The sequence below is a fragment of the Dasypus novemcinctus genome, chromosome 17, assembly GCF_030445035.2.
Source record: "Dasypus novemcinctus isolate mDasNov1 chromosome 17, mDasNov1.1.hap2, whole genome shotgun sequence".
NCBI lineage: Eukaryota > Metazoa > Chordata > Mammalia > Cingulata > Dasypodidae > Dasypus > Dasypus novemcinctus.
Window position 1 is genome coordinate 82,546,282 of NC_080689.1, and position 13,309 is coordinate 82,559,590.

Below are 13,309 nucleotides of genomic sequence, written 5' to 3' on the forward strand. Positions count from 1 at the left end.
TGCTTTTAGAATTTTCTCTTTGTCTTGAGCATTGGATAATTTGACAAGTATATGTCTTGGGGTGGGCCTGTTGGGGTTTATGATGATTGGGGTGTGCTGTCCTTCTTGGATATGTACATCTGTCTCTTTCAGTAGATTTGGGACTTTCTCAGCCATTATTTCCTGCAACACTCCTTCTGACCCCTTTCCTTTCTCTTCTCCTTCTGGGATGCCTATAATACGTATGTTTGTGCATTTTGCATTGTCATTCTGGTCCGTAAGTCCTACTTGGATTTTTTCTATCTTTTTATCGATCAATTCTACTATCTGTTTGATTTCTGATATACTGTCTTCCACATTGCTAATTTTCTCCTCTGCCACTTCTAATCTGCTGGTATTCACTCCGAGTGTATTTTTGATTTCTTGAACTGTGGTGTTCATTCCCATCATATCTGTTATCTTTTTGTTTATGTCTGCAATTTCCTCTCCAAGTGTTGTCTTCATATTGTTAACCTCTTCCTTTACTTCATTAAATTTGTCTGTGATATATGTTCTGAGATCTTTCATTAGTTCTGTGAAGTTCTGCTCCCCTTCCTGGTTTTTAGTTTGTTCATTGGATTCAGCTATGTTTTCCTGATTAATGGTTTGGTTTGTAGATTTTTGTTGCTGTCTGGTCATCATTTTATCTTGATGGGTTTAATCAGTTCCTTAGCTTCTTTGTCTAGTCTTGGGGATTAATTAGCTGTTGTTTTTGTGTAAGTGTTATATCTTCTCTTTGTCACTTTTTTCTTCTTATTCTAATTTCTCAGTGCTGGCTGATTTCACTTTGTAACAAAGTATTAGGGCCAGGGAAAGGCAATTGTGTAAGAAAGGAAAATGTGTAAAGTAGTATTGGTAATAAATGTTAACAGAGCATCTATATGAGATCTGGGAGGATGGATATTAGATTCATGTAAATTGTGTAAAGTTATAGCAGTGAGTAGAGTACCTACAATGATGTGGTCAACTGAATATGGTTGGAATATGGTATGAATTAAAAAGCCAGTGTTTTCATGACAGAGGGAAAGAGAAAAGGAAGGCAATAGCTTCAAGAGTGGATAAAAGACAGAAAACAAAACAAAGGTATTAGAAATTAAGAGTTAGACAATTTAGGGATCATAAAAAGGGAGGTGGCATATAGGAGAGACAGTAGATGATGGAGGATATCAAGATGTGGGGGAAAGGGGATAGTGTAGGTAGCCAAAATCAATTCACACAGAAATGAGGCAATGGAGGATGAGGAAACCCAGCAAATGTGAGGTGTTCCCTGCAGCACTTATTGTATAATTAAGGTAAAATAAAATAAGAAGAAAATGAGGAACAAGAGAAAAGAAAAAAAAAGAGAGAAGAAAGAAAGAAAAAAGGGAGGGTGGGTAAAGAAAAGGGAGGAGAACAATGTTCTCCCTTAAGGAAAAGAAAAGAAGATATGGAACAACAACAATAGCAATGACAAAAAACCCCTAAGTAAATTAAAAAAAAGACCTCGGGGGATACAATGGGAGAAAAGACTAGGAAATAGTGCAATATTAGCAACCAGGACAATAAAAAATTAAAAATTAAAAATGAAAATAAAAAACAAAACACAAACATTCAGGGCTAGGACAATCAAGGACCTCAGATGTACCTCAGGGTGTGGTGGATTCAGGGATGGAAAGTCTATTATATTGCAGACTAAGAGGTGTGAGTCTCTGGGGTGTGGGCCACCAGATTTTAGGGACACAGACCTGGCTACCTCAAATCTGGTTAACAGGGTACCTGGGAGCACCTCAGTGCAACACAGCCTTCAGGGATCCCCGCAGCTGGGTGCCAGCTCTACGGGGGATCTCACATCCGCAAACTCTGACCTATGTGTCAGAAACCCACAATTCCCCCTCTTACTAGGGTCTCTTCTGTGGCAGTATCACCAATTCGACTTCAGTACACCTCCCGCCCTGCAAGCCCCCAAACTGCCTCCTGATGATGTCTCTTTATTGCGAGTGATTTAAGGCCGCTGCAGATCGGCAGCCGGGCTTCAGGGCAGGGCTCTAGCCAGAAGTGATATTATTCATGTCAGAAATACAAAATTCCCTGCCTCACAAAAAACTCCAGTCTATCTCACCAAATCAGTTTGTGAAGGCCTCCTGTCCTGCAAGCCCCTGAATACCCTGTCAGGGCTTATGAATTCCTCAGAAACAGAGCCTCCTGGAATCACCACTGCAGTGTTGGTGCCACAGTTCTGCCTGGCCCAGGGGGAAACATCCCGTGTGCAGCCCCTAACTCCGTGTAAGAGAGCCTCAATTTGATCTTTTACACGAATCTTCTCTGTTACCTTCCCACCACATTGATGTCCAGACACCTCCTGCCCTGCAAAATCCCAAAGCAGCCTGGTCCTGAAGAATTTCTAATGCTGCCCAGCCACTTCTGTGCAGGAGAGACTATAAGGTGCACTCACTCAACCACCATCTTGCCTGCCTCACTAATCACTTTAGTGATTTAGAAAGTGTTGGACTTACAGGACTGCGCTAAGGGTGACTTGTAAGTATCTGGTGACTCATTTCTGGAGAGAGTATTAGTATTGAGGGACACACAGATGTCTACTTTTGGGCATATTGAAGTGCCTTTGGTATTCCAACAGGAGCTTCAAATATCAATTTAAAATTCAGAGTAGACTGAGATAGACACACGGTTGGTTCACTACCTCTCCATCTATCCAAAGGTATGAGTATATTCTACTTAGGCTTTGACACCATATTTATAACATTTAATTAAGTTCTGAAGTTATACACTTACAGAGGCATGTTTATTATTACAAAAACATTTTTAAGGTCGTTGCAGTTATTTTGAAGGAGGACAATTGGTAATAAAATGTTTAAATTTGTCAACTTTGCTGAACTTTGTTGAAAATTGGGATGTAAATTTGATTTCTGTCCTTTTGCATGTGTACAGTTGCTCTTCCTGTGGTCATGATATATTTCTTCCTTTATTTTTTAGAAATGTTACATTCAAAAATTATAAGTGATCCCCATGTACCTCCCATCACTCTCTCCTCACTACTCCCATGTTATCAACCCTTTCATGACCATGAGTGGACTTACTGATATTCTACTATGGAATTCTTGTGATTAGTAATGGAAGAAAATGTAGCATTGATGTGGAGAAAGTGGCCATGGTAGCTGCTGAGCATAGGGAGAATGAACAAGAGATATGATATGGGGACATTTTCAGGAATTGGTCATGATATGTTTTCTCCTTCCATTATTTATCTTTACAACTAACTACAGGAATGTTTGCTTTTATAATCTTCGATGTGATAGCCAGGCCCTGAGCCTCACCAGACTTCAGCTCCTACACTCTGGTTTGTTGGACTTACCCCACTCAGCTAACATGGAGTTGAGGAAGGTCAACCACCACACCATGGAGCCAAGACTGCCTACAACTGAAAGCAGGATGATTGCATCCAGCATCCATGTGGAATCTAAGCCCCCTCTTGTTACAGATTAGGAGTGGACACAACCATTCCAAGGTCCACAGGATGGAGGAATAGAGTGGACTTACTGATAATCTATTCATGAACTATTGTGATTAGTAATCGAAGAAAATGTGGCATTGGTGTGGAGAAAGTGGCAATGGTGGCTGCTGGGGGTAGGGAATGGGAGGAAGAGATGAGATGTGGAAGCGTTTTTGGGACTTGAAGTTGTCCTGAATGATGGTGTAGGGACATTTACCAGACATTGTATGCCCTCCCATGGCCCACTGGGTGGAACATGGTAGAGTGTGGACTATGATGTGGACCATTGACCATGAGTTGCAGCAGTGCTCTGAACTGTATTCACCAAATACACTGAATGTCTCATGATGATGGAGGAGATTGTTGTTATGGGGGAGTAGTGGGGTGAGGGGGGTGGGAGGCAGAGGGGGACCTCATATTTTTTTAATGTAATACTAAAAAAACAAATAAAGACAAAAAATAGTTTTGTATTACATTTTCAGGGGGATCCAATCTGGGGCAAAATTCATTTCTCTCTGTAGACCAGTAACCAGAGAATAATTTTACTGATTCCAGCATACCATGGTTGGGCAGACATCTTATAAAAGTTGCAGACATTCTCGTTCAAAACAAGAGAATGAAAGGAAGCAATGTTCCCAATCCATTTTGAAATTTCAAAGTTCTGTTAGGTTTCATAGTCTGGGGTTATCTTTGTGATCTATGGATTTTCTCAGGCCCATGGCTCTGCACTCTGGATCTCTGTCTCTGGCTCTGCACTCAGGTCTCTGCTCATGTCTGTGATATCTCTGCCTGCAGGGCTGGCCTCTGTCTTCATCTGGTGTAGATTGACTTGTATACATGTTCTTGATCATTGTCAGTATTCTTGTGGATGTGGCCCAGTGTTGATAGGAACTCTTTATACGTTATTTTAGATAAGAGGTGCACTACATGATTGAAAGGGAGCCTTAATCCAGATTACTGGATTCCATTATATGCATGATAAATTCATTCCAAGATATAGAAGCCACAGGGAGGAGCCAGGAAATGGAAGTTACAGAAACCTGAAGATAAAGAAGACACCACTCTAAATGCAAGGCAGGGATAGTAGCCAAGGAACCTCAGGGATCTCTGGTAGCCAGCACCAGAATGACTTCTGGGAGAAAGTGATGCCATGCTGATGCCTCAATAGTGGACATTTCCTAACCTCAAAAGTGTGAGCCCATAAATTCCCACTGTTCAAGCCATGCCATTCTGTAGTATTTGTGATAGCAGCCTGGCAAAGTAAGGTACCACGTCGTGTTTTTCTTCAGTGTTTCTTTGAATATGCATAGTTTTATTAGGAATGTAGAATTTTGGAATTCCAAAAGTTTTCTTTACTTTTGTCCTCATATTGTTCCTTTCAGCTCAGGTGACAGTGCTTTCGATAATATAAAAATCTCAAAAAACTTCTGGATTAGGAGAGTACAAAGCAATGATGTGGGGAGGGAGTATGGATAAGGTACTTGAAATTTCATAAATCCTGAAGACCTCTAACAGAACTTTCACCTAAAGTAGAAAAGTTTGGTTACAAGTGGATTCTATTAGAGGGACATGGTGCACTACAAGATACAAACACATTAGGATCAAATAAATGGAAACTTTGGAATATTTCCAATTCCTTATAATATCCTTAAATATATTTCTACCTATTTTCTTTAAAAAATGTGCATATTTTGAAAAAAATATCATATACTGTAATAACTGTTGTCTTAATGTTGTCTGTTCATTCAACAGGAACTTTTCAGTGGCATTTCATTGCTTGTCTCAGAGAGATATTGTTAGAGAGCAGCATAAAAATCCAGAATTTGGAATATGTGTGTTCCTGTCATAGCTACATGGAAGCTTGCAGGAAGTCTATGAAGGAAGACAAGTTAGGATCAATTCAATCTAAAATTTGATTAAAAAGATGGGTTGAAATCCATTTGGGTAGCTACAGATATTCTTCTTTAAAGTCAATAAAAATGTCCATTAAGCAACTATTCTCTGTATGTTTATATGATGGCAGTTTAAATAATATAACTATAGTGAATTATGCATCATTTTATTTGATATTAAGAAAGTGAAATATTATTGCAAATTTAGTACTGATATAAAGGGGTATCAGGTATTAAATTTGCATGTGTCCCCTGTGCAAGTCACATATTAAAAATGAGGGTACCCCAGAGACCTATCTTGGATATTCACATCTTTGTAACTCATTTCTGCTTCTTGTTTGATGTGATCCATATGCACATGTATAAAGTCCTTTACACTAGCAAAAGTTCTCAAGTTGCTCTTGACCTTATCTCTAGTTCATTCTTTTCTTTACAGTTAATATCTTAATATTAGCTTCTTTTGCAATCTAGACAGATGGAGTATTATCCAATAATTCCTTGTTCCTAGTTCCTTTTTACTTAACAGTGGTTTTTCACTTTACCATTTTACCTTTCCTTCTATAGATTACATATATAGCAAGAAGGACCTGGAAGGCAGTGGTATGATATAGTCAAGGTACTAAAGGAAAAAAATTTCCAACCAAGAATACTCTATCCAGCTAAACTAACATTCAAACATGATGGAGAGTTCAAAATATTCGCAGACAAACAGAATCTAAAAGAGTATACCAACAAGAAACTTCCCCTTCAAGAAATTCTAAAGAGAGTTCTGCAGGAAGAAAGGAAAAAACAGGACAGGCAAAGTTGGAGGAGAGTATAAGAGCAACAACAACAACAACAAAAAGACAAAAAGAGAAGGGAAAAATAATACTAACAAAATATGACAAACACAAATCCAATCAAAACATGGCTTACACAAATAATTCCTTGAAAGTAATAACACTGAATGTCAACAGATTAAACTCACCTATCAAAAGATTCAGACTGGGATATTGGATAAGGAAATATGACCCATCCATATGCTGTCTACAAGAGACACATCTTAGACCCAGAGACTCATGGAGATTGAAAGTGAATGGCTGGAAAACAATCAGACAAGCAAAAATAACCAAAAAAAGGCAGGAGTAGCTATATTAATATCAGACAAAATAGACTTTAAATGTGAAACAATTGTGAGAGACAAAGAAGGATACTACATTTTAGTGAAAGGGAAAATCTGTCAAGAAGATCGAACAATCATAAATATTTATGCTCCTAACAAGGGTGCCTCTAAATACGTGAGGCAAATGCTGGAAAAACTAAGTGAAACAATAGATGCATCTACAATTATAGTGGGGGATTTTAATATACCACTATCTATCTTCGACAGAACATCTCAAAAGAGAATCACTAAAGAAACAAAACATTTGAACAGCATATTAGAGGAGCTGGATCTAATAGACATATATAGAACATTACACCCAAAAACAGCGGGATATACATTCTTCTCAAGCACACATGGATCATTCTCCAAGATAGACCATATGCTAGGCCACAAAGAAAGGCTGAATGAATTCAGAAAGATTGAAATCATACAAAACAATATCTCTGACCAAGGTGGAGTCAAGCTGGAAATTTGCAAGGGACAGAGGCCCAGATTTCACACCACAATTTGGAAATTAAACAGCACACTCTTAGAAAAACAGTGGGTCAAAGATGAAATCTCAAAAGAAATCAATGGCTACCTTGAAACAAATGATAATGATAACACAACATACCAAAATTTATGGGATGCAGCAAAAGCAGTACTGAGAGGGAAATTTATAGCCATAAATTCATATATCAAAAAAAGAAGAAAGAGCAAAAATTGAAGAACTAATTGCACATTTGAAGGAATTAGAAAAACAACAACAAAGTAACCCAACAGGAAGAAGAAGGAAGGAAATAACAAAGATAAGAGCAGAACTAAATGAAATAGAAAATAAGAAAGCACTTGAAAAGATAAACAAGAGCAAGAGCTGGTTTTTTGAGAAGATCAACAAAATTGACAAACCTTTAGTGAGACTAACAAAGAAAAAAAGAGAAAAGATGCAAATACACAAAATAAGAAATGAGAAAGGCAATATCACCACTGACCCCACAGAGATAAAGACTATCATAAGAGGATGCTTTGAAAACTATATTCCAACAAAAATGACAATTTAGAGGAAATGGACAAAGTCCTAGAAACACATAAGCAACCCCTATTGAGGAAAGAAGAAATTGATGATCTTAACAAACCAATCACAAGCAGAGACATAGAATCAGTCATTAAGTCTCCCAACTAAGAAGAGCCCAGGGCAAGACGGCTTCACAGGTGAATTTTACAAAACATTCTGGACAGAACTAACACCAATCCTGCTGAAACTATTCCAAAAAATCGAAACAGAAGGAACATTACCTAACTCCTTCTATAATGCAAACATTACTCTAGTACCAAAGCCAAACAAAGACACCATAAGAAAGGAAAATTACAAACCAATTTCTTTAATGAATCTAGATGCAAAAATACTTAACAAAATACTTGCTAATCTTATTCAACAACACATTAAACGAATTATACACCACGACCAAGTGGGGTTCATTCCAGGTATGCAAGGATGGTTCAACATAAGAAAATCAATCAATGTAATACACCATATAAACAGATTGAAGGGAAAAAATCACATGATTATATCTATAGATGCAGAAAAAGCATTTGACAAAATACAGCACCCTTTCTTGATAAAAACATTCCAAAGGATCGGAATACAAGTAAATTTTTTGAACATGTTAAAGAGTATATATGAAAAACCTAAAGCCAACATTGTTTACAATGGAGAAATCCTAAAATCCTTCCCTCTAAACTCGGAACAAGACAAGGATGCCCATTGTCTCCCCTTCTATTTAACATTGTTTTAGAAGTACTTGCTCGAGCACTGAGGCAAGAACCAGATATAAAAGGCATTCAAATTGGAAAGGAAGAAGTCAAAATTTCATTATTTGCAGATGACATGATCCTATACATAGAAAACCCTGAGAGATCTACAACAAAGCTTCTAGAACTCATAAATGAGTTTAGTAAATTCGCGGTTTACAAGATGAATGCGCAAAACTCAGTAGCATTTCTGTACACCAATAATGAGCAAGATCAGGAGGAAATCAAGAAACAAATACCATTCACAATAGTAAATTTAAAAAATCAAATACTTAGGAATAAATTTAACTAAAGAGGTAAAAAACTTACGCACCGAGAACTTTACAAGACTGTTCAAGGAAATCAAAGATGACCTAAATAAATGGAAGAATATTCCTTGTTCATGGATAGGAAGACTGAATATTATTAAGATGCCTATCCTACCAAAACTGATCTACACATTCAATGCAATCCCAATAAAAATCAACACAGCCTTCTTTAAGGTACTAGAAAAACTAACTATGAAATTTATTTGGAAAGTTAAGAGGCCCCGAATAGCCAAAGACATATTGAAAAAGAAAAACAAAATTGGAGGAATCACACTACCTGACTTCAAAACATACTACAAAGCTACAGTAATGAAAACAGCATGGTATTGGCATAAGGAGAGACACACAGTCCAATGGAATCGAATTGAAAGCTCTTATATAGAACCTCACATATATAGCCATATAATATTCGATAAAGCCACCAAACCCTCTCAACTGGGAGAGAATGGCCTATTCAAAAAATGGTGCCTGGAGAACTGGACATCCATATGTAGAAGAATGAAAGAGGATTACCATCTCACACCTTATACAAAGATCAACTCAAGATGGATCAAAGACCTAAATATAAGAGCCAAGACTATAAAAACCTTGGAAAGCAGTGTAAGGAAACATCTACAGGACCTTGTAATAGGAAATGGATTCATGAATATCACACCAAAAGCACGAGCAGCAAAAGAACTAATAGATAAATGGGACTTCCTCAAAATTGAATACTTCTGCACCTCAAAGGAGTTTGTCAAGAAAGTAAAAAGCGAGCCCACACAGTGGGAGAAAATATTTGGCAACCATATATCTGATAAGAAACTTATAACTTGCATATATAAAGAACTCCTATATCTTGAAAATAAAAAGATAAACAACCCATTTAAAAAATGGGAAAAAGATTTAAACAGACAATTCTCCAAAGAAGAAATACAAATGGCTAAAAAGCACATGAAAAAATGCTCCAAATCTCTAGCTATCAGGGAAATGGAAATCAAAACTGCAATGAGATACCACCTTACTCCCATAAGATTGACAGCTATGAAAAAAAAACAGAAGAATACAAAAGCTGGAGAGGATGTGAACAAAGGGGAACACTCATCAACTGCTGGTGGGAATGCAGAAGGATCCAACCATTCTGTAGGACAGTTTGGCAGTTTCTCAAAAAACTAACCATAGATTTGCCATATGACCCAGCAATACCACTGCTGGATATATACCCAGCAGAACTGAAAACAAGGACACAAACCAATATATGTACACCAATGTTCATAGCAGCATTGTTCACTATTGCCAAAAGTTGGAATCAAACCAAATGCCCATCAACAGATGAGTGGATCAATAAAATGTGGTATATACACACAATGGAAAACTACTCGGCTGTAAGAACAAATACAAACACACGTGATAACATGGATGAATCTTGAGAACTTTATGTTGAGTGAAGCAACCCAGGCATTGAAGGACAAATACTACATGACCACAATGATATGAAATAAGAAAGCTGCCTCAGAGAGCTACAAACTGAACGATAGGCTTACAGGAAATCGGGGGGTGGATAAGGATGTGAGCCAACGTCTGCAGGGGTGGCATTTATGATGAGCTGGTGGTAAGTATGAGCACAAAAAAGAGATAAAATGGGGGCAAGGGGTTGCCTTTGGGTGGGGCTTTGCGGGTTTGAGGGGGGCTGGGGATGGGCCGATGGGTAATATTGCCCAAAAAGTGGGGGAAGGGAGGGGTAGCATACGAACATAGGAGAGTGTCAGGTGTTGGTTGAGAGTAAAATGCTGAGAAAATCGTATCAAAATATAATTAAGAGGGTTACCTGTTTAGGATGTTCGGAGGGGATGGTGTGATGCGGGACGGGCTCCTGGGGAATGTCTGAATGCTCATTTTGCCAGAGTGGGTGGTATCATTGGGTAGAGACCCAAGTAGTGAGAGTGGAGGTGGACCCACATCCTGGGGAGGACTAATGCTGTCAAATAGGGGGAACCGTATCTCTTGAGAGAAAGGGTGGCTCCCAGGGCATTGGGGCAGTTGAGCAAGTTGGGCCCTGAACACTGTTGCAAGTATCTCTGGACGTGGCTCCTTGGGAAATGGAGGTTGGCTGTCACTGCGGGCACCAAGGGGATGGGAAAATGGATGTCAAATGTGTGGAACCAAAGTAAATGTGGGATAAGCGAAGAGTTTCGCGAGAGTTCACAGGGATGGATAAAAAACATGTAATATTACACGATAAATATATAGCGGATGACAGACTAATAATGTAAACCATAATGTAAAACATAGGATAACTAAACATTTAGAAAACTGTATATCCTAAAGTATGGACCACAATGTAAGTGCGGATGTTGCCTTGTTTGAAAGCTATTGTCTCAGAGTCTGTACATCACTTTAAGTAAATATGATATGAATAAGTTATAAGAATATCGCTGTGGAAGGGAAAAGGTTTTATGGTGGATGTGTGGGAGTACTGTATATTGTATATATGAATTGCTGTGGTCTAGGGCTCTTGTGAAGAGAAGTTCAGTAATTAGGGAAAAAAAAGAAAAAGATAGGATGTAGAATTTTTCCAAGTCAACACGTATTCTATATCTGACCTTTAAACCCATCGCCTTATCCCATTTTGCTAGTAAGGGATCCTGACATTATGTTGGGCTTCAATTTTTGGGAGGTTTTGGATCACAGAGTTGTTCGGCAGTGGCGGCGGAGGAATACTGGTATAGGACCCTATTGACAGGTGATATATGGCTGACAGGGAACTATACAGGGCATATGTCCAGGGTGCATGGTAATGTTTGGATATACTCATAGTGGCAACAATTAAAAACTACAGCTGGGGGGGTACTGGGTCCCTGGCCGGGGGTGCTGTGCTGTGGTCCCTAGGGGAGCAGCAGCAGTCCCCCAAGTGCAGCGGCAAGGACTGAGAAGGAATGAGGGTCCAACAGTGAGCCCCTGATACTAATGACTATGCTTGTGAGCCTATATGACTGAAATAAGAACAAGGCCTAGAGCAGCACTGTGCCTGGGAATTTCCTCCTGATGGCCTTCATGTTACTCAAATGTGGCCAGTCTCGAAGCCTAACTCAGCATCTAAATGCAATGTCTTCCCCCCAGCGTGGGACATGACACCCGGGGATGAGCCTCCCTGGCACCGAGGGATCACTATCAACTAACAACTGATAATGCAACTGGAAAATGACCTTGAATTGAAGGTTCGATGCGGATCAGTAGAATATCCCTGTCTACATAGAATAATATGACTTTAAAATGCTGTTTGACCTAATGTAAGGGGGAAATAGAAGGGAGAAATGAGCTTATATGGCTATGAGTCTCTAAAAAAAAAAGAGTCTGGAGGCTGTCAGAAGGATTGCCCTTATGCACACAACTGAGCAGAGTCTAAGAGACAGAAAAAGTAGATACAATTCCCAGGTATTGGTTCCTTTGAGGGCTAAAGGGACCCACGGGTTCTATGGTCATGGCAGATAAGGTTCACTGCCATGTCAGATGGCCCATCTTTGGAGCTGGTGTTTCTGCGTGATGAAACTGGACCCAGAGGGGATCTCTTTTTATAAGACTATCATGCTACTTACTGGAATTGTAGTTGGTATTGGGGTTTAAGATATATTTAGGGGATTGAATCTTTTTACTGACAATATGATAGCCAGGCCCTGAGCCTCAACAGACTCCAGCTCCTACAATCTGATTTATTGGACTCACCTCACTCAGCTAAGATGGAGTTGAAGAAGGACAACCACCACACCATGGAGCCTAGAGTGCCTACAACTGAAAGCAGGAAGATTGCATCCAGTAACCATGTGGAATCTGAGCCTCCTCTTGACATAGAGGTGCAATGGACACAACCAATCCAAGGTCCACAGAGAAAAGGTGGCATTGGAGTGGGAAAAGTGGACATGGCGGCTGATGGGTATAGGGAATGGCAGGAAGAGATGAGATGTGGAAGCGCCTTTGGGACTTGGAGTTGCCCTGGATGGTGCTTCAGGGGCAATCACCAGACATTGTAAATCCTCCAAGGGCTCACTGGATGGAATGGGGGAGAGGGTGGGATGACCATGAGGTGCAGAGATACCCAGAGATGTACTTACCAAATGCAATGGATGTGTCATGATGATGGGAGTGAGTGTTGCTGGGGGGGAGGGGTGCGGTGGGGGTGGTGGGGTTGAATGGGACCTCATATTTTTTTAATGTAATATTTTTACAAAATCAATTTAAAAAAATAAATAAATAAATAAAAAATAAGAACAAGGCCTAGAGCAGCACTGTGCCTGGGAATTTCCTCCTGATGACCTTCATGTTACTCAAATGTGGCCAGTCTCGAAGCCAAACTCAGCATGTAAATTCAATGCCTTCCCCCCAGCGTGGGACATGACACCACGGATGAACCTCCCTGGCACTGAGGGATAACTACCAAGTACCAACTGATGATACAACTGGAAAATGACCTTGAATTGAAGGTTCAATGTGGAACAGCAGAATATCCCTGTCTACATATAATAACATGACTTTAAAGTGCTGTTTGACCTAATGTAAGGGGGAAATGGAAAGGAGAAATGAGTTTGTATGGCTACGAGTCTCTAAAAAAGAGTCTGGAGGCTATCAGAAGGATTGCCCTTATGCACAACTGAGCAGATTCTAAGAGACAGATAAAGTAGATACAACCCCAGGT

The 13,309-nt window shown here is 39.4% G+C and overlaps 1 gene segment (V, D, J or C); it reads left to right on the forward strand.

Annotated features, from left to right (window-relative positions):
* Positions 1–13,309, forward strand: part of LOC131273778 (immunoglobulin kappa variable 3-20-like) — a 1,006,205-nt gene that overhangs the window by 587,386 nt on the left and 405,510 nt on the right.